Source organism: Dermacentor silvarum, chromosome 8 (assembly GCF_013339745.2).
Source record: "Dermacentor silvarum isolate Dsil-2018 chromosome 8, BIME_Dsil_1.4, whole genome shotgun sequence".
Lineage (NCBI taxonomy): Eukaryota > Metazoa > Arthropoda > Arachnida > Ixodida > Ixodidae > Dermacentor > Dermacentor silvarum.
In genome coordinates this window covers 104806410-104829403 of record NC_051161.1, presented here as the reverse complement: position 1 = coordinate 104829403, position 22994 = coordinate 104806410, and the positions used below count along the sequence as shown (strand labels likewise).

The following is a 22994-nucleotide window of genomic DNA, read 5'->3' as shown; positions in this document are numbered from 1 at the left end:
GACCATGCTCTTATAAGGCTGATGACCGTGAGGCAGCTTGGCTCGACTTCTGGCTAGATTTCTTCCCGTCTCGCTGTATCCATCCATCCCGCTCGATTACACGGTGATTTGGGAGAAACGATGCCGAAAAAAAAAATACCATCGAAAACCGTATCGCACGTATCGGATGAAACATTACGATACCGGAATAGCGCGGCTCCATTGTTCCATCAATCACGGCATCGATTGCGATAACTAGCTAGGGCCCTTCAAAGCTCCGGCAGCGAGCTCCGGAAAGAATTGATACCTCCGGAAGGCCGCTGGGCATTCGGGACGGGCCACCAAATTAATGAAGGCGCCGCGTCGAAAGGGTTGCCAACGGAACTTGCTCGTTGGTGCGCCAGGAACGTGTGCTATCTCTCGTCGCTGCAGCCACGTACCCCAATCTTTACAGCACCTCTGTAAACGAAGGCCAGTAAAAACGTTCGTTCCGCGCAAGTAGGCCAGGCGACTCTCGGGTCCCGAACAACCCTTCTCTATATCCCCGCACGAAACTTTCGCAGTCTCAATGCAATGAGATCGAACTGTCAATTCCCACTACCGCTGAAGCAAACCAGTAGCGCAGAAGGAAAAAAAAGTAGAGAGAGAAGTTTCGAAGAAACTGCGTAAGGTCGGGCGATTCGGGACACTGTGAAGCGAACGGACGGCAATGTATGCAGCACGCTCGCGGGAAGTAGTATTTCGCATTCGGAAAGCAAATTCTGCGCGCATAGACTAGTAACAAGACCGACGACAGCTGCGTAGAATGCGGGTGATGACTGTACACTTCGTGATGCATGCGCTGGCAATGACTTTGGAGCCGCGAGACACCACAGCCGTGAAAGGGAAAGAGCAGCGTCACGGAGAACGCAACTGCCAGTTCCAGCTCGAGGAACACGCAGCTTGACATACGAAGCGGCGAGTTTCAAAACAACGTGTCCGTTACTGTTTTCACAGCCGCAGGACTTCGGCGTCATTACACGACGCTGGAAAATAAAACACAGTTCAAGAAACTCAATGAGGGCGAAGAACAGTAATCAGAGGAAACCGGACAGAAAGTGGACAGTCATTCACACTGTGCCAGTACGAAACGAACGGTTTAATCTGCGTCGAACAGTGACACTGGTAAACTGCTCTGTAAAAACAGCACTCGCTTTAGATTTGCTTTATAGTTCTCGTATTGCATTGAAGAAGCGCTTCCTTTTACTGTTATTATTACGAGCAAATAAAATGAATATTACCGGCTTTAAACGCAAACCTGGCATTTCCTTTCACATCGGCGCCCAGTGTCGTATGTAGTGGCGTTTTCGTATCGTCACTATCACTCCCTTAATATCGAACGTCAATCTCGACGCGGCAAGCCCTTACTACCGTCTCGAGGGATATACATCACAGCCGCACAAAAGCGGTCCCGAGTGAACGCGATTCGCCCGCATGTGACTCGATGACACTGACCTCGTTGCTGACGCGCGACGTCCGTCCAGGCGACGAGCACGAACGGTGGGCCGGCCTTATCTCGCTTCTCTCCGGAACCGCGCCGCGCCGGCCGATGACCACTCTCCCTTTACTCCCCGACACGGTCGTTGTCGGGAAACGCTGAGCGAGGGGCGAACGGCTCACTCGCCTCCAACGCCGGGGCAAGCGACGATGATGTAGTAGACAGGTCCCGGCTTTCGCTGGGCCGCGCCGGCACCGGCGTGCGCCGCACTCTCACTCAGCGGCGGCGGCGCTAGCGACGCCGATACGGTGTCCGTGCGTAGTACGCCTCCGGGAGCGCGATGCCGCCCTTTCGTCTACGGCCGAGCGGAGCCGGCGCCGCCGACGAAGGCTCGGCAGAAACATGGCTCCGGAGAAGTCGCTGCCAAGGCACCTAGCGAAGAGCAAACCCGGGCTTGAGAAGAAGACACGGGCCGGCGGCACCGAACAACCCAGCCACACGCACGCTCACACACAACCACACGGTCGTCGTTTCGTCTGCTTAGGATGCAGCGCAGAACACGAACTCACACACGCACCGACGCACAAGAAGCACCACGGCGGCAGCGATAGGGGAGAAAGCGCGAGCGATGATAACACGCGGCGAGCGGGTGCTGCCACCGTCCTCCAGCGCTACTTGAAGCCTTTCGGTCGGCAGACGGTATCGTAGCGGCAACCCCCGCGGCCGAGCACCGAGGAAAAAGGAAAAAGACGCGGTGCGATCTGTGGCGCCACCCTTTGGGCCGAAGTGCAAACCGCCTCGCCGGCATCCACCTGCATTGCTAACCGTTTCGATCGATAGGAGGCTCTGGCGCTCTCTGCGGGATTGGGGATGTTCCCCAGTAGGCCGATCCCTGATTTATTTCCTATTTCCCCATTTTGGACGGTTCTGCCTGCGGTTCCCGCATGGTTTATACCTTACTTTTACCAGCTATTTGTTTTCTCTCCGGCTTCAGTTAATCTGTGTTTATGTTACACACGCCTACGCCAAAAGCTTCTGGACCGCCCACTGAAAACGCAACATGTTTTCGGCAAGACCAGCATGTGCAGTGATATATAGGGTGTAAAACTGGACGAGTTGGTTGATGTTCATTATAACGGCAGCGCAAGGGACCGCGACACTGAGAAAAGAAACACGCAAGACAAGGGCTTCACTTACTACCGACAGTTTATTGCAATCTGAAAAGAAAGAAATTACAAGTCCGTCTTGGTGCGCACCGTCATACTAATGGTACATTGACCATATCTTTCAAGAAGACTGACTTCGCAATCAAGCATGTTCGCAGAAGAGAAGAAAATGCAAGATTCGTGGTAGTCTTTACGCGGAGAGCCTCACTGATTTTGCGTGCTTTTTGATCCGAATGTTTGATTGTGACGTGTTCTATCAAAACAGCGTTTAGAATCACATGACCGACAATACGATGGCATATGTGATGAAGGCGAGCCCTTTAAACTGCTGTACAATACGCCACAAACATAGGGGGGGAAATTATTGCGGTGATTTACAGAGGACAGGTGTTTCGCAGACTGACCTGCATTATTTGTTTCTACAGTGACGCAGACCCTCCTAACATCGCCCCCCCCCCCCCCCCCCCCCGAGATGAAAAAACAACATTCACATCAAAACATTCGGTAATATTTTGCAGTGTGGCATTACTCCAACTTCTTTTTTTGCCTGATAGTCGGGTCTTTACGTGAACCATGCCGAGATACGGACGACTTCAACGTTTTGCATGTACGGTCCAATAGAAACGAACGATAAAGCGGAGTCCAGGTAGCCGGCGTTCTTTAGACGACATATCTTTTCTGTAGAGCTGTGCCCATTTTGAGCGAACAACTTGCAGGCACAACTGCTGGTACAAATTTCTGGCACATTTTTGATGGCACCAACATGGAGCACAGCTTTCAAGAACTGATCCGGGAAGCCGGCGTCCTTTAGATGAGATATCTATTCTTGAAAGCTGTGCGCCATATCTGCCAGCAATGTGCCAGCATTCGCACCGGCTTAAAAAGATTGACAAGGGTTTTGATGTGAATGTTTTTTTTTTTCAGCTCGTGGTAACGTCGGAAGTTCCAGCGCCGCTGCTAGAAAAAGGAAGGCAGAGAAATTTGAGAGAAACCTGTTCTCTGTAAAATATTGCAATCGTTTTGTTACGTGTGTTTGTGGCGTAGTGTACAGCATTCCACTTTGATGTGAAAGAATGTACATTGGTCGGACTGACACCTGCCTTAATGAGAGGTCACGCCAGCACAACAGCAGTTTAAAGGGCATGCCTTCATCGCATTGTCGGTCATAGGATTCTAAACGCTCTTTCTTGAAAGAGCGTTTGTGCCTGATTATGAAACAAGTCCTAATCAGGCATTTGGATCAAAAAGCACGTGAAATGATCGATGCTCTCCACATAAAGAAAAACCACGCATGTGGCATTTCCGTTCCTTCTATCAACTTGTTTGACTGCGAAATCTGATTTCATGAAAGATTCGGTACATACCAGTAGTGTGAGAGTGCTCACGCAAACGATCTTCTTGTATTTATTCTTTTCAGATTGCAATAAACTCTCTTGTGATCGGCTTACAAACTCACCTGCTGCTGCTATACTTCCTGTTTTGTTTACTACATCGCTAGAAATAGCGAAACCAACAACGTCTTTACTTTACAGACACCGGTTTTCTCATTTCGTGGACCAGAGCCCGTATTCACGCAAAACCTCTTAAGTTAAAACATTTCGTGCGAGCATGCCTCTCCCGGTCATGACGTGGGACACATAATTAGCGAAGTTAGGCCGCCAATGGCAAAGAGCGCTTACGTAAAAAAAAAAACTTGGTGAATTCTGCCCCAGGTCAATGACGCCACGGTGAGCGTATTGTTCATGGAAACGTCATTGAGGGCAGAGAAAGTGGGACAAGGACAAAGAAGACGAGACGACAAACTCAGCTTCAAGATTCATTACTGCAGCTAGATTCAGGTAATATATGCTATCATGCTTATCTTTTTAAACCCAACTATAACTAAATTTGCAAAGTATTGACACATACGATTCCCTTGGCGAGGAAATTTCTTTCAAACTCGTAAAATTGAAGCAACGTTGACTCGATTACGGTGTCCAATACCTTAAACATTTATCAACACAAGACTGGTCTGCCTTTCTTAACACTGTGCCCGTTCCGTGGTGAAGATGAGACAATTGTTCGCTTGTTCTTATTTAGTCTCCGATGCACTAATGCAAGGAAAAGTATTATAGAAGCAAATTTTAGAAACGGCATTTAGACACATTGGAGTGCATTTTACAATTCATTAAATTCTTTATCTCGAAGCCTCCTCTCTTAGCCTGTGTCACAAGGATGCTTTTTCGACCGTTGAAAAGTTTACAATAGTTTGAAAAAGGTTTTGAGTAAAATTTCACATTCTTTATGCTATTTTATATCTGTTTGATTTTCCCCCACTATTTTAAACTATTTTCTTGGAAACACTAATCGCCTGCTAATTACAGCTGAATCTTGGTCAATCCTCCATAGCGGGTATGAGCCATTAACAGAAGGCAAACAAACAAACAAACAAACAAACAAACAAACATGCCAGTATAAACTTTTCTATTCCGGACATTCTTTCTCTGGAAGCTCGCTCTCTTTTGCACTGCCATAGGGATGCTTTCTCAGCCGTGGATAAATTTTTTACTCTTTCAGGGCAGTTTTCTTGATAAGAAGGGTGTAAGATTGGGCTTGTTGGTAAAACATGCTTCAAGGTAGGTTAACAGCACAAGGCCAGCAAAGGGGACAGAAGAGAGAACAGAGCAAAGTGGTGCTCTCTGTTCTCTCTTCTTTTCTCTCTTCTGTTCTCTCTTCTTTTCGCTCTTCTGTTGTCTTTTCTGTTCTCTCTTCTGTCCCCTCTGCTGGCCTTGCGCTGTTAACCTACCTTGAAGCATGTCTCTTGATAAGTTATTCGTACTACGTTAGTTTTGATTCATGTGTTCCCGAATATTTCTGTTTATTGTCTTATCTTTTAGCCTAATGCCATCGGAATCTTGGACAATCCCCTGCAGTGGGTGTGCGCCATCAGTGAAGGAACACGAAATGAAATACAGCGCTGAGTTGCTTTCGTCTCGCTATGTTCGTCTTAGTCCCTTGTACAGCCCCCAACCATGAATCTGAACCATGTTTCCCAATTCTCTGCTCTTATACAAATAAAAGCCAGGCATGATTACAAAACCAGATTTCGAGCTTAGCCCCTCCCCCCCCCCCCCCTCATGAGAAATCAAAGCACGTCTTACTTCAATTTCCTTCGGTTGCTTTCTGTGCACGTTGCATGCTGGTTGCGGTCACTCGCAAAGGTGTGCTCTCCTGTGCCGTTATCGAAGGTGCTCACGCGAAATCCTGTTAAGGGAAATCAATCACGAGCGTGGTTCGGTATCAAGCTTGTATTGTTGCGTGTGTGATCGGTACTGATGTTGTTAACACGGCTATATGCGGCTGTGTAATGGCATGAAGTTTGTTACTATCATCATTGAATTAGATCACATCGTAAAATATATTTTTTTCATAGTGAAAAAGAGCTATAAAAACACGGACGAGAGAAAAACGCAAGGACGAGCGGTTTCTTAACTCGTCCGTGTCTTTCTAACGCTGTTTCCATATTGACACGTATACATGTTCATCTTTCACCGGTGACCGCTTTCCACCGGCTATCAAATGTTAAACGTTATCGCTCGGCGCAGGACGCGCCTGTATCGGAAGTTTCTAGAACGTTATCTATGCTTCTTTCCGTTGCCTGTTTTCACCGACGCTTATGTTATCTGATTGTATGACCGGCGCGAATTGTCTAGAACTTTATGGAAGGCACTGCGGGTACCAGGGATTAATCTGGAACATTCGATGACTCAGGTATAAAAGCCGACGCGTTTCGCCGCTGATCAGATTTTCGACGATTGCCGACTGTGTTCGCCGCTATCGTTGTGCTTTGAGTGTAGCTTGCTTTTGTGGGCACAGGTTCACCCAATAAAAAGTTCGTTTCGTCATTCACAGTTTTGCGAAGGTTTTCTTCAACGTCACTACTACGTGACAATATGAAGATGTCGTACCAACTAGCTAGCACCTAGACCATACTGATTTTTAAAATTTTGTTTTTTAATGAAAACGTGTTTTTTTAATGTGCAATCATTGCGTGACTGAATGCCACCATGCAACACGGAGGCTAGCTCAAGCTGCTTCATTGCAGCTTTTATCTTGGCCTCCTCCATTGTTTGCAAGTGTTTGCAAAGGAAATAAATAAATAAAGAATTAAGAAAACAGATATCCATCGCTTCAGTTGCTCATCCACCATGGGAATCAGTGGAAGTACTTCAAATTACCCTACTCGACCATCCGTTGAGAAAGCTCATTTCACCTTATTTTGTCGTTCTTTGTTAAGAGGAAGCCGTACCTCCGGAGCTCCCATCTCGATTGTTGTTGCTGCTGTTTGGGCCTCAACACCTGGCACAAACAGATCGCAACGGATGCATCGTTCTTCTCCAGAGCCAGTGCACCAATGCGGCTCTCGAACCGAATAGTCACTAACCGAAAATGGGTCTATTTCTCGAATAGATTTAGAATACTTCACGTCATCGGCTGTGAATGATGTAACATGAAATTAAAGCGCGAATGTAGTAAATTTCATCCCATCCACAGTGAGCATCACGTACTACCCACAAAAAAGTACCAATGGGATTTCTAATGGGACCAATCTGTTTTTTATAACACATTGGGGCCCAATGTGACCCAGAGACCAATTGGGACAAATTGAACTCATTGAGCAATAATAATGTAACAAGAAAAAACACAAAAAACTTTAGGTATAGGTCTGAATGTTAATAAGACAAGTAATTTCTTAAAACTCAATTCGAGAAGCTTACATGAACACACTATAGCAATTCTCTTCAATTACATAACCACCATTCACAACTTCACTGTGCGAGATCTTTGTCAGGTGCAACATATGTAAGCAAAATTTGGAGAAATAGGCAGAGTTTCACCACACTTTCTTTATTGCGATAGCAATTATATGGACACTCCAAGCAGATTTCTGCCATCATCGTCGTTGTCGCCGTTTCCGTGAGGTTCCGAATGAAGTCCAACGGCGATGAAATCGTCGCCGCGCGCCGTATGCTGTATGTGCGAGTGAAGGCGCGCGAGGGACGCGCGCTTTCACGGTGAGCGAACGCACGGCCGAGAGAAAACGTGACTTCTTCCGTCGCGCTAAAGGCCGTGGGGGGACTGGAGTCAGAGAGGGGAGGCGACGTTTAGCTGCTTCATCAAATGCGTATTTATGTAAATAAATGATTACTCCATCTCCCGATAAAGGTAACTTTATCGTGTGGATGCGAAGCAGCGGGGAGATGGTTAGCTTGAGCGGGAGATGGTTTCGCGGCAGCGGCCCGAGCGCTCATCGCGGCGCTGCGCAGGAGAGAGAATGAGGCGCGCGCGGCGTCATTTTCATACCGCGCAACTACCGTGGCGTCCGCAGCGGAGTATGCAGCTGTCGCACCACCCATCGTGCGCGCCGCTCCGGATTCCTAGAGCAGAGATAGGGGGGAGTGTAGGAGAGGAGAGAGAGGGGGAGAGGACGCGCATGCGCTGTGAGGGTAAGGCACGCGGGCGCCGCTCCGTACAGTAGAGGATTCCTAGAGGAGAGAAAGGGGGGAGCGTATGAGAGTAGAGAGGGTGGGGGGACGCGCATGCGCTGTGCGGGTGTGGGACGCCGCGGGAGGAACGAACAAAGCCCACGCCATAAGCTGCTTCGCATCTAAAACGTTGCGAGGGGAGATGGTGGTAAAGACTTCCAACGCTGCTCGACGAGTGTCCCGTTCTGATCTCGTCGAAAACCTCTAAGCCGCCGCCAAAGGCACGGCAACACTCACGAACGCCGCGCACGTTCGGTGCGAACGCGGGCAACACGCCGACGGCGTCGACAACAGTTCTGCGCGTTGCTGGTGCTGCTGCATGTCCAAGTTTATACGGCTGATAAAACTACTATCCTTACTCCGTATAGCTCTCTACTAATTTGCTATCGCAATTGATGCTTCACCTTTTGGGTGAAACTGCGACCTTTTTTAACATCACCACATGGTAAATGTCTCTCTTTATTGATTCCAACATAATTCAAGGGTATTTCATATGAAGACACATTATAAATATGCTATTATTACAATCAACTATTTGTTATCCAGTGACTTCTAATTGGGTCCAATTGCGATATCAAGCCCCAATTAAACCCAATTGTAGCTGTATTATACCAATTGTACCTGCATTTATCTCCAATTGGAACCAACTGTACCTCCAATGATGTTGACGTCCAATGATGTTGCACCTTCAATGATGTCCAGTGGGCAATCACAATGAGTCCATTGGGTCTCATTGATAAACCCAAGTAAACGCAATAAGCTATCTTTTTTTTTCTTTTTTTTTACTCTGTAAAGCACACTGCGTCACTTAGGGAGCCAGATATTCCGGGAAAAATCCCGATCACACTGAGTAACTTTGGTGCTCATTATCGAAGCAGCACGTGTGTCTTTTCATCGGAATAATTCTGAATACGTTTTATTGTAGCGTACTTGGCACAATGGCACCATTTCAAGCGACCATTCGAAGTAGAGCAAAATGGTGTTTTTTTTCCCCCTCTGCCATCTCCGCAGAACACGCTCATCTCTTGTTTGATCGCGGTGTGATACGAAGTCATCAAATGGCCTACAAAGGTGTAATTCTAAGCTGTAAACGATAATGCATGACCGCGTATGCTTTCAAGAGTCCTGAGTTTGCGAACAAACTGCTTAGTTGTTCCTAATGTTCCCGTTGTGCTTTTAAAGATGCGTGCTTTGTAGTGTGCAGTGCAATGACAGAAGCGTTTTAATGCTGTGAATACGACGGTGTGAAAATTGTTTAATTGTGAAAAGGCTGTAAAATATTCACGAACTAATAACGTATATCCAATATTCGATTCTATTCGCTTCTGGAAATACCCGATTCGCATTCGATCAGGCCTGAAAAGTTACTTTTCGCACACCCCTAAAATATGTCGCCTTTAGGGAGCAGATCTTTTAAAATCAAATTCATTACAAAAATTGACAGAAAGTTAAGCAACAAAATGAGGCATCTAGCTTGCAAGTCACAAAAATAAATTTTAAATATCGCGGTTATTTAAAACTGCCTCTATTAAAGCATCTAAAGCGCGCAATATTGTCGTATTACACGAATCTCTGAAATATAACACTGATTTATGACTAAGACTTTTTCAATACTTTTGTAAACATTGTAACAATTTCACACACAATATTAACTTATATCATCAAATTTGTGCGGTTCAAATACTCTAACGTATGCAGGATACAAGCTTCTATATTTGTTTTTAAGACACCGTGACAGATCTGTAAACTGTTCCTAAATTTTTCTTTCAACTGATCAGCAATGTTTTTATAAACTATTTTTCAAACAAATTATTTGAAATCGCTTAACCGGCTGTCTAAAGAGAGCATTTCTCTGTTTCACATGAATTTGAATAAGGAAGTCAGAATTGACCCCGAACTAGAGCTTCCTCTTAAAAAACGCACCAAGTTTGCTCAGAAAACTTCAACGTTTACGCTTATAATTTGTTAACATATTCACGTAGTCATCTGCGTATAAATAAGCTGTGGTAGATACGACATTGTGCTAAAGCTGCATTGGCGTTCCCGTTAAGGTCGTCTCGAACTGCTAAGGCAGCAATGTATTTCCTAGCGCATTTCCTAAGCAGCGATGACTTCACTATGCTCGGCTTCAATATCGCAATTGTAACAAGCGTGCCGGCCGGAATCGACCGCGCGACCTAGTTCTTGTCAGCAGAACGCCATAGCCTCATCAAAACCGTGGTACACGACAAATGCGCGAACACGCATAATAGAGAAGAAGCAATGAGACGTGTCTTATTTGTTACGCTAATGCCAGCCTTCAAGGTTCGGGGGGGGGGGGGGGGGGATTAAAATTAAAATCTGGTTTGATACGTGAAAACCACCACCTGTTTATGAAGTACGCGTAGAGGGGAAGATCGGATTAATTCCGATCACCTGGCGTTCTTAACCTGCTCTCAGTGCATGGTACACAAGCGTTTTTGTGTTCCGCCCCGATCGGGATGCGGCAAGCGTGGCCTGGATCGAACCCGTAACCTCGAGCTCCGCAGCGCTATATGTCGTAGCCCCGGAGCTACCGCGGATGGAGCCAGGCTATGGAGGTTTACGCATTAGACCAGTCTTCAAGCCTGCTACAAGTGATACGCAACCTTTTCTAAACAGACCACAGAAGTGGATCTGAGAGCCATTCTGCGAAGTCCGTTGCTGCTTTCCATTGTTCATATATTCCCAACATCACCTGAACATCCCAGTGTGCTCTCTCTCTCTCTCTCTCTCTCTCTCTCTCGTAGGTGGCTTCGAGATGTTGTACCTCGTTGTCAAGACGGTATACGAGGCCAAAACCGTTGTAGCCAGTCTAACGACGATGCCAGTAGTAACGCTCTTAAATTTATTAGCATGGTTCAGAACCATGGCGTGCTAGCTTGTTTAACGGGGCACTCTAGCTATGCCTTGATGCTGTTAGCCAGGCACGCAATGGGCTCATCTGGCGAGCAAAATTTGAGATTGTAAAGCATCGAAATGCAAGCGCAGGTCAGCTTTTTCCTACCTTTTTTTCTTCGTTTATCTCGCAAATTCTATTTAAATAAGTTCACCGATGCGCGCCGATATTCATCGTTCTACTCGCACTCATCTCCGTCAAACTCAGGAAATGCACCTTAGTAATACGCGGTAGTATTGGCAAGTTGTTGCAGGATCCAGTGAAGTGCGGCATGATTGATTGTTGAATAATGTACGGCCGCAGTGGATTCTTATATTCCTTGCTGAAAAGAACTCGTTTAACGATGGTTTTTAAAAGCAACTGTACCGATTTTTTGAAACATTTTGGCTGGTCTGTGCACCAGATATGAAGTGTGGTGCTCGGCAACATCAATCACTCAATGAATGACGTCGCGCAAAACGCTGATGCACGATAGTTCGTGTTGGTAATCGAAATATTGCGTGAACTTTAGCGAATGGCGTGCCGAATGGCTTCAGATAATCGTTGCCACATCCACGCCATCTGCCAGACGTCGCCCCCGGAAGAAAAAATAAAGCAGCTTAGTACGACAGTCAGTACTCACCGCTAGATGGACGTTGAGGAAGAAAAAAGCGATATATACATATATATAGCACAGAAAGCCGCAGTGAGCGAAACATTGCAACACAACATTCAAACCGGTTCTCGTCTTTGCATCGTCCAGTAATCACTACCGTCAGATGGTCGCTCAACCTCGTGAGACAACTTGGATAATATAATGCACATCGCTTTGTCTCGGAAATGATTAGCGAAAATATATATCCTAGGTATTTATTCTGCGGAACTGCATGGAAGTGGTTTAGTGATATTCTTGCCATCTGCTTTTGGATAATATTGTCACAATTTGAAATACACCATGTTGTGCACAAAGGCGACTAAAAGCAACCATGAAGTGCATTTTTCGAATGCAGCGATATGACATGAAAATGAAGGATGCAGCGCAAGCATGTTGCACCGAATGTTACATATTCCTCAAAGTGCCTAAGAAAAGCCGGTTTTTTTCATAACAAAGATTAGGAGATAGTTATTTTGTATACGTACATGGAGAAGCTGCTATCTTCCTCTAGCTGTATTATGAAATAAAATATGTCTTCAGTTTCTTAAGGTAGCAGTCGGTGATGAAAACTGATTCGGAAAACGAATAAATCACTAAGGTGTCAGCGGGTCAGAAGAAGTTAAACACGGTAACATTTATAAACGTACACATTATCACAATACAGGGGTAACTTGTACTCTTTGTCATACATAACAATAAGAGCAATGCAGGCTTCAATACATTCGGTATTTTCCTTGAGGGCCCCGGAAAGCATCGATGCTATTCACATTCGCAAGTGTAAAATAAAATTAACTTTGGTGCCAATTAAGCTTAATGCATATTCTTTAACATGACACCTGGTGCCATAGTACATGGTTCGCTCTCTTGAATTTTATTCCGATTCATGTTACCTCTACACCTGACGAGCATGTACGCAGAGCATCCAAATATGGAGAGATATTATCATTCCTTAAATATCAAATTATCACCTGTTTGAACGTCACCATGTGTCGAACTATCAGCGGACAGTTACCGTGGAAACTTGATAAATTAGGAATTGAGTGGTATGGTGAGTCGATGACCGTAAAAGTGGCCGTATGCTGGAAGTCATCTGGTAAGAAATAAAACGAAGGAGTGAGGCTGGCTGTGAAGCTAAGATGTCGCTGGTGCGCGTGCATCGCGCAGCTGCTGCGCTACTCAAAGAATCCAGAGGGCGCCCTTGCCTCGGATGATGGATAGTGGCAGCTGTGCGGCAGGCCTCAACACATCTGCGTAGTGGTGCGGTGAATCCTTCAGCACACATGCGGAATTTTTCTTCATAGGCAGCGCATGCTCGCTGCTGGCAGCAGGTGAGCATGCCGTCTCAGTCAGCACAGCTTTTAGTGTCGTAAGAAAGGTCAGCCGCGCATAGGCCGTGAGTATACCGTTGTTCCGCATTCGTTACTTAAATGTCCGTCTGCTGCGCTGATCGATGCTTCAAAATCGAGCCTTCAAATTCGATAGTCACTCATACGCGCATCGGACCGATTGCAAGCTCGTAGGAAATGACCTTGCATGTGCGTTTTCTAGCCCATAATGCGATATTTACCGCCCTAAGCTGAGATTTCATTAACTGATCGACTGGATTTAAGTTTTTTTCCGAAACAACACGTGGATTATTAACAGCGCTGTGATGGAGTACTTTGGATATTGTTTACTGCGTCAGATAAATTGGCGTACGCGGTAATCTTCCAACGCGGAAGGGGAAGATCCTTATTTGACTTCTATGGGAGGTCGTGTTGTGCTTTTCAAAGCACGATTCGCGAACTGTCCTAAAGTTCGTCGAGATGATTCAGTGTGGTCTATGGCGAGCGCTTATTAGGAAACCAAAATATCCCGTATCCCCCAGCTTAAAAATACTATGTCATTATTAGGGCTTTCATACAGAGACCTGCGTCCGTCACTTCGTCGCAGAAAAATGATTTCGTGCTCACCGCCGCTCTGTTCCATTGAAAATGTGCTCCAAGCTCACATTTTATGGTCCGGATTGTTGGCTTGATTTACCAAGAAAAATCATCGAGCTTGCCCTCGTCTGCGCCCCTCGCAGTGAGTAATGTTTAGAATATGGCGACTGTGTGACTTTCGGCGTCTGCAGTATTGCAAAACATGGCCACCGAGATCGATTTTGAATAATTCGTGCATCCAAGAGGCGCAGTTGAAGGCAAATTAGCCGCTTTTTTTCTTGACAACCCAGGCGAATAACAGCGCCAACTTGTTACATTGAACGATTCGGACCATAATACGCGATTTTGCGGCATAAGTTGAGAAAGAAAAGAGCAGCGGTAAACGCAAAATCATTTTACTGCGATTCTAATAGAAAAACACATGCCTCTATGTAAGATACCGTTTGATCATACGGTTTCATTGGTATGCGGGTGGCGGAACATGTTAGTTTCTTACGTACTATTACTGTCCTGTAGAACCAACGAAACGCGCAAAGAGGCATCTGGACAGAAATCCCACAGGCATAGAGAGAGGGAGGAGCGATAAGCGAAAGGCAGGGAGGTTAACCAAGCTAAGGCCGCTTGGCTACCCTGATCTGGAGAAGAACCACACTTAGCATCTCGTATGTGTTCAACAGACGCCGACGGGAACACATTTCAATCAAATGAAATCGTTATCTGACATTGTGGGTACACATGGCAGGGACACAGGTAAAATCTGCAAGAACTTTCTTGAGTGGTATGACATTTTTATTTCATCGCAGAGCCTGAGTGACCTATGAATTAGCTAATCCACAACCAATTAGGTTATGGCGTCATCCTCCAGATTGAAGTGTAAATGTATTTGTTATGGAGGTAGCGAACCTGGTCTCGCTCACATGTTGTTGTTGTATTTAAAAAATGTTCTTGAATGGCCAGCAAGCAGGCCAAGGGGTCAGTGATGTGTGAGAACCATTGCCGGTAGTACATAAATTTGTGAACGCCGAAAGGCGCGGTTTCAGCAAGCATGACAGAAAATAGATATCAAATCATCGTGAAAATGTGAAGCAGTATTCTGTGCATCTTCCCGGAGAAAATTGCTCAATAACATATTCCTCATTCCTTGTTGCCCGCTGACCACTTGTGATCGCCGTGCATCTTCGTTTTGTTCACCAGTATTTCAATTGGGGTGCTCTGAGTTTATTTCCTCGATCAAACTTTAACGCACGTTACGTGCGGCAATTTCTCCTTCTCTCGTACGGTACGCGCCCTCTGATAAACTGACATCGGTTGCACGTTGCGATATCTGTTGCATGTTGTCTTATTCAGACAAGCGCTCACTTGACAAATGAGGCAGCGTTCTATGTTTTCTTGTCATGGCGAGTTCCGGCTAAAACATTCACAATGAGACCTAGCCATGACCAAAAGTGCGCTGATGCTCGATACTCAAAAGCTGATGCCTGCTGTGAAATAAAGAAAGCCCTACACTTATGTATAACACGGCAGGTGCAAATAAGCACTCATTTCCATCTTAGTTCAAAGCGGCACATGTTCTATAAGGCTTCTACGCCCTTAATTTATACAGTCACCAACCATCTAGCTCAGCAGCTTCCCATTCTATATCAATCTATGCACAACATTCTATCATACCGGCCGTTTTATACAGTCATGCACGATGGGCCGTATATACAAAGCCTTTCTTTTCCGTGTGCTCTTTCCCATTGGTTAGCCACCTCACATTTATGAAATGTAAATGTTGGTGCTTGCAGGTAGCACCTGATACTCCTTTTATCCAACACCATGATTGTGCTCAAAAGTACGAAGGTAATAGGTAATAATAGGTAATAAGGTACGAAGAGCAAACGACAAGAAAAATTGCGGCAGAACTTATCTCCCGATGACTGTGGACGGCAATGCGTTCAGCATTGAATCCACATAGAGACACAACGTATTGCCACAATCGAAACGACTTACGTACGAGGCGTGTTATCATTTCGCGCTCCCCTAAGAACACTCAGCGCCATCTGGCGCCGCCACCGCGAAGCCTGCGTGTGGCCTCCGAAATTCGTGGCGCTGTGTGGCACTGTGTGCGAAATGTGTGGCCTCCGAAATGCGTGCAGACGCTCAGAAACGGCTTCATGCAGTAACCGAGCTCCGCTCTCTCACTTCTTTTTTGTCTGGACATACTGCGCCATCTAGGGGCGCCACCTAGAAGTCCGCGCGTTGCCTCCGAGACCAGAAGCGTGGCGCGTCGGTGCCTCCGAACGTTGAGAATTGTCGCCTCGCTTGTCGCACAGTCGGTGGCGCATACTGAGTGACCCAAATTGGCGAGAGGTACATTGAAAAGCGGTACACACCCAGTCCATTCATGGCGCAGCTCGCTAAAGCGTTGGCGGGGAAAGCGTTCCTTTAAAAGCCGCACATGTCAAGTGTACCTGTGGCGCAGTCTGCTGATGCGTCGCGTTGCCGTCCTTGAGGAACCTTCGGGACGCGGGGTTCGGTTCCGCTCAGTATCGGAGAAATTTAAGGGATTTTTTTCTTCATTGTAGAGACGTTACATTCTAAGTTGCGCGTACCTATAGTTACCCAAATTGGCGTCAAAGACGTCCACTGAAGAGTGGCACAGACCTACTGGAACAGTGACCCAGTGACCCAAGTTGTCATCAAAGATGTTCATTGAAGACCAGCACACACCGAGTGGCACATTCCAGTGCTCAAAGTCGGCGTCAAAGAGTTTCTTGGAACAGTGGTACCTACCCAGTCCCGCATCCACAGTGACGCATGTCGGCGTCAAAGAGGTTCGTTGAAAATATGTACACATTGACACACGCTCAGTGACCCAAGTTGACCCGATGGTCAGTTTCGAACCCTGTTTCCTCCGCACAGTCTATAGCCCGATGCGGTACCCATTCGACCACGGACTACCCGGGAATCCGGTTAGATATAAAGTTACATAAATACAAACATAGATATTTGGCACCGCAATGTGCATGAAGTAGCCCAAGAATGCCAATGCATTAGAAGGTAAAGCAGACTCAAGTCCACTTTACAACTACGTCCAATAATGTACGTCCAGCAATAAGACCTACGTTCTGACATCTACGTAATGCTTCGCATCACATAGATGTCAGGACGTAGGTGATATGTGTTGTTGCAATACCCTGTGGACCCAAGTTGGTGCGTCAAGGAGGTTCATTGGAGAGCGGCACGATACATTCGGGTTCGGCCTACGAAAACGGCCAGATACCCGTTAGAGAAAACCGAGTTGAACTCACCGAGGATTCTTCACATTAAAATACATCGTTTCAAATGTTCACATCACAGACAAATAAATGTTCGTTCATTCATAAAGTTCACGTATGTGAAATAGATAAAGTATTTCTGGGAGTTCGCCAAATACAAATGTTCTTGGGCACGTGCATACGCGGTCTCTCTTGAGTGGCACGTTCCGTCGAGCATATAAGGATCGCATTAAATCGAGGCCGCCGCCTTCAGTAACAATGCATCCGTCATCACGAATGGCTGTCATGTGTTCTTACGAAAATTTCTGCAAACCGCAGTGTTTGCTTCCGAGTCATCTAGTCCAGTTCAAACTGCATGCATCCACAGGTCGAGGCATATCTCTCCTTTATGCCTCTCTCACTTTCTGTTACTTATATTATATTCATACGGAGGTGCAAGCATATGCTAGGGAAGTACATTGAACCACAATAATGTCACTCGCCATGTTCTTTTAAAACGTTTTATGCTCTCATGATTTGTTATTCCTGCCCTTCGTACGTGCAAAAAATGCTGCGATACTGAAGCCCGCAAACAGTTGCTTGAAACGAACGCGCGGTGATTGTTTAATGACATATCAAAGTGCTGCGCAGCGACACAAGAGCAGTGAGGATATACCGTTACACGAATAACTCTGTTTGCGTCTGTCGTCTGCGAAAGTATATGTAGCCTCGAACGCAGCCGTGCATTTGTTTTCTTTGTGTCTGCATTCGTTCCCTTTTTCTCACTTCTTTCTTTTCAGGGGAAACAATTTCAGAGAAAACTGCATTCGTATCGCTCGATTCGCGAGTTCACTCACCAAGGGGAGCAGGTGCACGCAGCGTACTTTGCGAGACGAGAAATTGCGAGATGCCGGCCACTGCACTGCCTCACTCCCTGTTTGTTTTTTTCCTTCTTATTTGCTGCAGGCGTTTGTTCCGCAGGCTGAAGTTCAAGAAACGCGTTTGTTATTGTAGAATTCGGAATGCCCCGAGGCAAACAACTCGGTTTTGAAAGCGTCGCGCCCCGTCGAAGGCCATGGCACCTTTCTCGAGCGCCTGCCCCCCCCCCCCCCCCCCTTTTTTTTTTTTTTTTGTCCGGAAGGGTCCTCTCCCCTTCAGTCTCCTGCAATCCGCACAGCTGTTGCATGTCGCTGCGGTTCGATGGATTGCCGTCGAAATCGAAGAACAATCGCTCGCTCAGGAGTGAGAACCAACATGCTCGCTCGTACAAACACGAATGCGCGCGCACACACACGCACGCACACGCTTGGAAGCGCTGCAGGAGAAGCTTGAGTACACGCCAGCTTGAAATGACGTGGCATTGATTTTTATTGTTATCGCTGGCTCGTTTTCTTGAGACAAACGTGGAAATAAATTCCGCAAGACAGATCATGGGTTCTTTTAGTATGATTATTAAGATGAGGAAGTACAGACTTGTTACGATACCAGCCTGTACTTCCTCATTGACACATTGCTGAACATTGCTGAAGGAAGAACCGCGGCCGTTTCCTGTGGAAAAACAATCTTCTAGCTCGAAATAAAAACTCTGTAAATACTTCGGAACCTTTAAAAGAGACTTTCGTGAAAACTTAACTCGGAGAAATGGAAAGAGAAAACAAAGTGAAGAAACGTAGGGAAGTCAACCAGACGATTGTCCAGTTTGCTATTCCACATTTGGGGGTAAGGGAAACGGGGTATGGTGAGATGGAAAGAAGCAGAGAGGGAGCACTCTGCGTGCACGCAAGAGGATGCACAGCAGGACTACAAACGGCCCCTCAAGTCAGTTTACTTGAAAAAGTGCACTAGTGCGCAATGGCTTCTCGGACTAGTGGCTGATGTGGCCACGGGCTTGGTATTTTAAACCCGGAAAGTACCCTGAAGTCCAGGCGATTTAACGCGGCCTGCGGCAAATCATGCGTTGCGCATCGTATCGAGGATGTGTACAGAGCAGGTGTTCGATGATTTCCTAACGTCCACAAGAGTCATTCATAAACACCACGCTAAGTCATAAGCGGACAGAAACCCTACGAAAAACTACTTCTTCGGTACAGCAATGTTGTTTCGCATCAAGGGAGGCTGTAGTCACCACTTCTAGACACTTGGGCAGCTCCAGCAAGCTTCTGTCCTTGCGCGATACGCAGATTAAGTCCGCGTTCAGCATCCGCCCTCGTAAAAAGCAATTGGAAGCGTTTGGGTTCCTTCATGGGGGCAGACAGTTTAGCCTCGTCAGCGAAATCGTTGCCAACGCTACGACAGGGACCTGGAAGCCACAGAAAGAAGTTGCCGGGCCCTTTTTCCAGAACACGATGGTTAATTTCTTGTATGTCGGTTGCCATGTGCTCGTATGTTCTGCGACGTGAAGCAGACTGGAGGCGCTGAAAAATTCCTTTAGAGTAACGAAACATGAACTATTTTTGCGCTAAATAATTGGTTACATAGATCACAGCGACATGCTGGGCTGCGAGTTCTGCCACCGTAGATGTCGTTATCTGCGGCACTTCGAATTTATACGAGACCACTTTCGCTGGAATCTCGACAGCAGCAGCTGAGTTTGTAGGTGAAGCCAAACTTTCACTAAAAATGCACGCTCGGTCTCAGTATTTCTTGAGCAGTTATGACAGCGTCAGCTGCATCACAGCCGGAAACGAATTACCGGCCTTCTTTGTAATTCCGGGAATAGCTAGGTACATTTGAGAGGAAGCGTTAGCCCGGGGTATACTTTCATTTCTCTACTCAAATACGTGTAAAACGCAGAAATAATGTTATGAGACAACCGCTGAACGGCTATGAATGAAATCCGCTGCACTTGAGAAAATTAAATTCTAATAACTCTCGGAAGCAGAATTTTGATTTAGGCCTTCAAAAATATTTTTATTGAAATTGCGGAAATTCAGCGGTTCCTAAGAATGGAAGAAAGCAGTTTACAAAATCGTATAGCTCTGCACCAAAAACAGATATTGCAGTCCTGTAAGTTGCATCTGTTCGATCATGTCAACCGGACAAATGTGATAGATGAAGTGACGACTCACGCGAAATTTTAGTGCTTGCGAGGGTTTTACAAAGGTCTTGCTCGCGAAATATTGATATGCTACAAAGCGGTGTATATCAATTTTCTCCGCTTTTAAATGTGTTATCAAGTGCAGTTCCGAGGATTAATTGTTTTGTGGTTTTCATTGCTTATTTACAAAGTTGTAAACTGTCACATTAGAGCTATTTGAAAATTTTGCAAATTTCGAGAATTTAAAACAAAGTATGGCATACATTGAAAATCTACTGCCTACAGTTACTAGATTTTAACTTTTTCCTTTAAATGGAACAAAACGCATCAATATCGGTGGTTGTTAAGAAAAACAGTTTCTATCTTCACATGTATGCAGGGAGACAACATGAGGTGATGAAGGTGTTACCGTTGATGTATAAGTTGGCGTTTTAACACTCTTTATGAGCACTGATTACTGTTGAAAATGTCGCTCGACGTCTCTTTGCCGGCAGGAAAGCTTAGCGATAGTCGGGGATCCTTGAACGATTGCGAATGCGCGCCCTCAAGGAGTCGATAGCTGCGTGCTTTGGAATCAGTATCTGGCGATGGCACTGATTGATGGTGCTGTGTTGCATCGAGGTAGCCACAAACACATGCGTAGGGTTTGTCCCTGTATATGCTCTCGAACTGTCCATAGCCCGAATGTTCATTTTGCATGTATTTGGCAAATACTGGTTGACTAATCAAGGGATCACAAGAACAGAGCCCAGGTATGGCTGAAAGATATGCTTATTTTACGTATTTATGGGTACTGCAGGGTGTGTTCAGATGAGTATGGTTGGACATGTCTGGAGACCATCTTTAAACTTGATCAAGAAATATATATTTTGCCACCTGGGTGCCAAGAAAGAAGAAATAAATATTACGTTTGCTAGAATAAAAAATCGGTATTAACGAAAAATATGTGGAAGCGGCCGGTTAGTCAGAAGCGTTTTTACGAATTTTGCCGAATCCACATTTTGGTTAGCTCCCAAAGAAAGAAGTGTTGTGGTTACGACTGTAAAAATATTTAGTGGTATACAGTACGGGTCAACAGCATTGATTCTAAGTAATTATTACAGAGCATGATGGTTTTGATCGAGAGAAAAAAATATCGCAAGAACAAAACATTGCACAATATTTGTCAAAGTCGGGATTTCTTTTTTCCGTATCTGCGAAAAGCTCGGTCGTCAAATTTTGTCAACCTGTTACCATGAAAGTCGTTGAAATTTGAGGAAATATCTATGTCCTAGGTGTCATTAAAAATTTACGAGAAGCACTCAAGTTTAGGCCAATTGCTGAATGAGCGCTATTTTAAAAATCTTTAAAAAAAGGCCAAAGGTTGATTTCCTTTACAATTTTTCAAATTAAGACTGCTCACTTGAACTAATATAATCGCGAAAGTCGTTTTGCATCGTTTCCTTTTTTTTTGAAATTCAAAGCGGGAAATGTGACCAAATAAACGGTGCCGACGCTTCAACAAAGGGAGCCCGCGCCTACGCGTGTTTTCAGGCTTCTTTTCTTTTGCGACGCGAAAGTACTCCGCGATGTTTCGGAAAGCGGGGACTGACAAAACAGAAACTTTCGGACTGTGAACAATCAGTGCGTTTTTGGACAGGAATCGTAAAACGTGCGCTAAAGGGGCTTTAATCTGCGCACGAGCGCAGCCACAGAACGGTGGGGAATTGTCAGGTGGTTTGAGTGACCGAGTGAGTGAAATAACTTTATTGTGGGTGCGGCACGGACGCAAACTCGTCGCGCGCCCGGCTAGTCCCACGTCGGGACCAGCAGGTCCCGCCCACCGGCCCGGTCGAGGGCACGCCAGACAGCTTGTCTAGAGTGGGGCTACGCAGAAGTGAGTCCCACTGCTCCTTGTTGAACCTGGGGTATCTCGACCCGCACTCCCAGAGCATATGTGCTAGAGTGGAGGTCTGCCTGCAGGACGGGCAGGCGTCGTCGCGATATACTTCGTGTAGAACGGCCAGACACGGATATGTGCTGGTCTGTAAAAGTTAAAGAGAAACTGCTTGCGCCCTAATCAACTTGGGGTGAGGGGGTGGAAAGACCCTTTTATACATGTAGAAGAATTTTGTAACTTCGTTCTGAGTAGCGTGAGCGTCCCTGTGGCCGTAGGGGGGAGGGGAGTGGGCGCTCCTTACAGAGGAAGCGCGGTCGGGCGATCAGAGCCTTGACGTCTTTGGAACGGCCGTCCACTATCTGATGCTTGATTAGTTTCATGGCATCCTGCGTCGAGAGTCCCGCCCGGAAGCCGTTTATGTTGTACGTGTAAACCTCGCTGTCTCCGAGGTACCCGTTGAGCCTGTTGAGGACGACACGCGCCATGACCTTGCCGACGCAGGATGGTAGAGAAATCGGCCTGAGGCCGTTGAATTCGACAAACATGCCCAGGACACGAATGACGTCGACCCTGGGTATCACCCCCCCCCCCCCTCCTCCCCGTCACAAGTGCGAAGGCCGATGCTGCTTTCGGAGACTGGCTTCTAATCTTTGGGTCTGCCTTCCTTCTCTTTTCTGTAAAGCAGAAGCTGCGACTTGGCGGGGGAACACCGAAGTCCGGTGAGGCGGAGATACTCCTCGATCACGTCGAGCGCCTATTGGGTGGCTTCTTCGACTCTGCCCTCATACTCGCAGCCCCCTGCGCGCCAGATGGTAATGTCGTCGGCGTTTGGAGTTTGGACGTGGTTTGGAGAGCTTGCTCTTGAGATCAGGCATCTATGAGCATGTCGTGGCATGTCGTGTTCATTAGAAACAGTGAGGAGAGGACGCGAGAACAATGTCTTTGCTGTACATATGGTGGCAACTTTATCAATGAGAGAGCGCGCAGAGGAACTTGCACTAAGTCAACGCAACGTTGGGAACGCGTCGCCAACGACAACGCAAAAAAAAGGGAAACACGTTTGGTTTTCATTTTTTTTCTTTTCGGTAACCAATCTGTTGTCGCAAAATAACGAAGATGGAGTTTTGACAGAGCTAACCCGGTCTCAAACCTTGTTATACGTTATCAGTGTAAACTGATGCACTGTTTCCCTTTAGCGTCGCTTTAAAGAATTTCAGCT

General features: G+C 46.3%; 2 protein-coding genes across 6 annotated transcripts in view; one reads left to right on the top strand and one right to left on the bottom strand.

Moving 5' to 3' along the window:
* Window positions 1–2170, bottom strand: part of LOC119461604 (solute carrier family 35 member F2-like) — a 438758-nt gene extending 436588 nt beyond the window's left edge. The window contains exon 1 of the mRNA XM_049655167.1: window positions 1474–2170. The gene's annotated coding sequence lies outside the window, so the exon portion shown is untranslated. The remainder of the gene's footprint in view (window positions 1–1473) is intronic.
* Window positions 1–22994, top strand: part of LOC119461603 (venom serine carboxypeptidase) — a 136345-nt gene that overhangs the window by 81870 nt on the left and 31481 nt on the right. The window contains exon 1 of one of the 5 annotated variants that reach the window (XM_037722959.2): window positions 12963–13091. The exons of the other annotated variants lie outside the window; for them this stretch is intronic. The gene's annotated coding sequence lies outside the window, so the exon portion shown is untranslated. Of the gene's footprint in view, window positions 1–12962; window positions 13092–22994 lie in introns of those variants that run through there. 5 annotated transcript variants of the gene reach the window in all.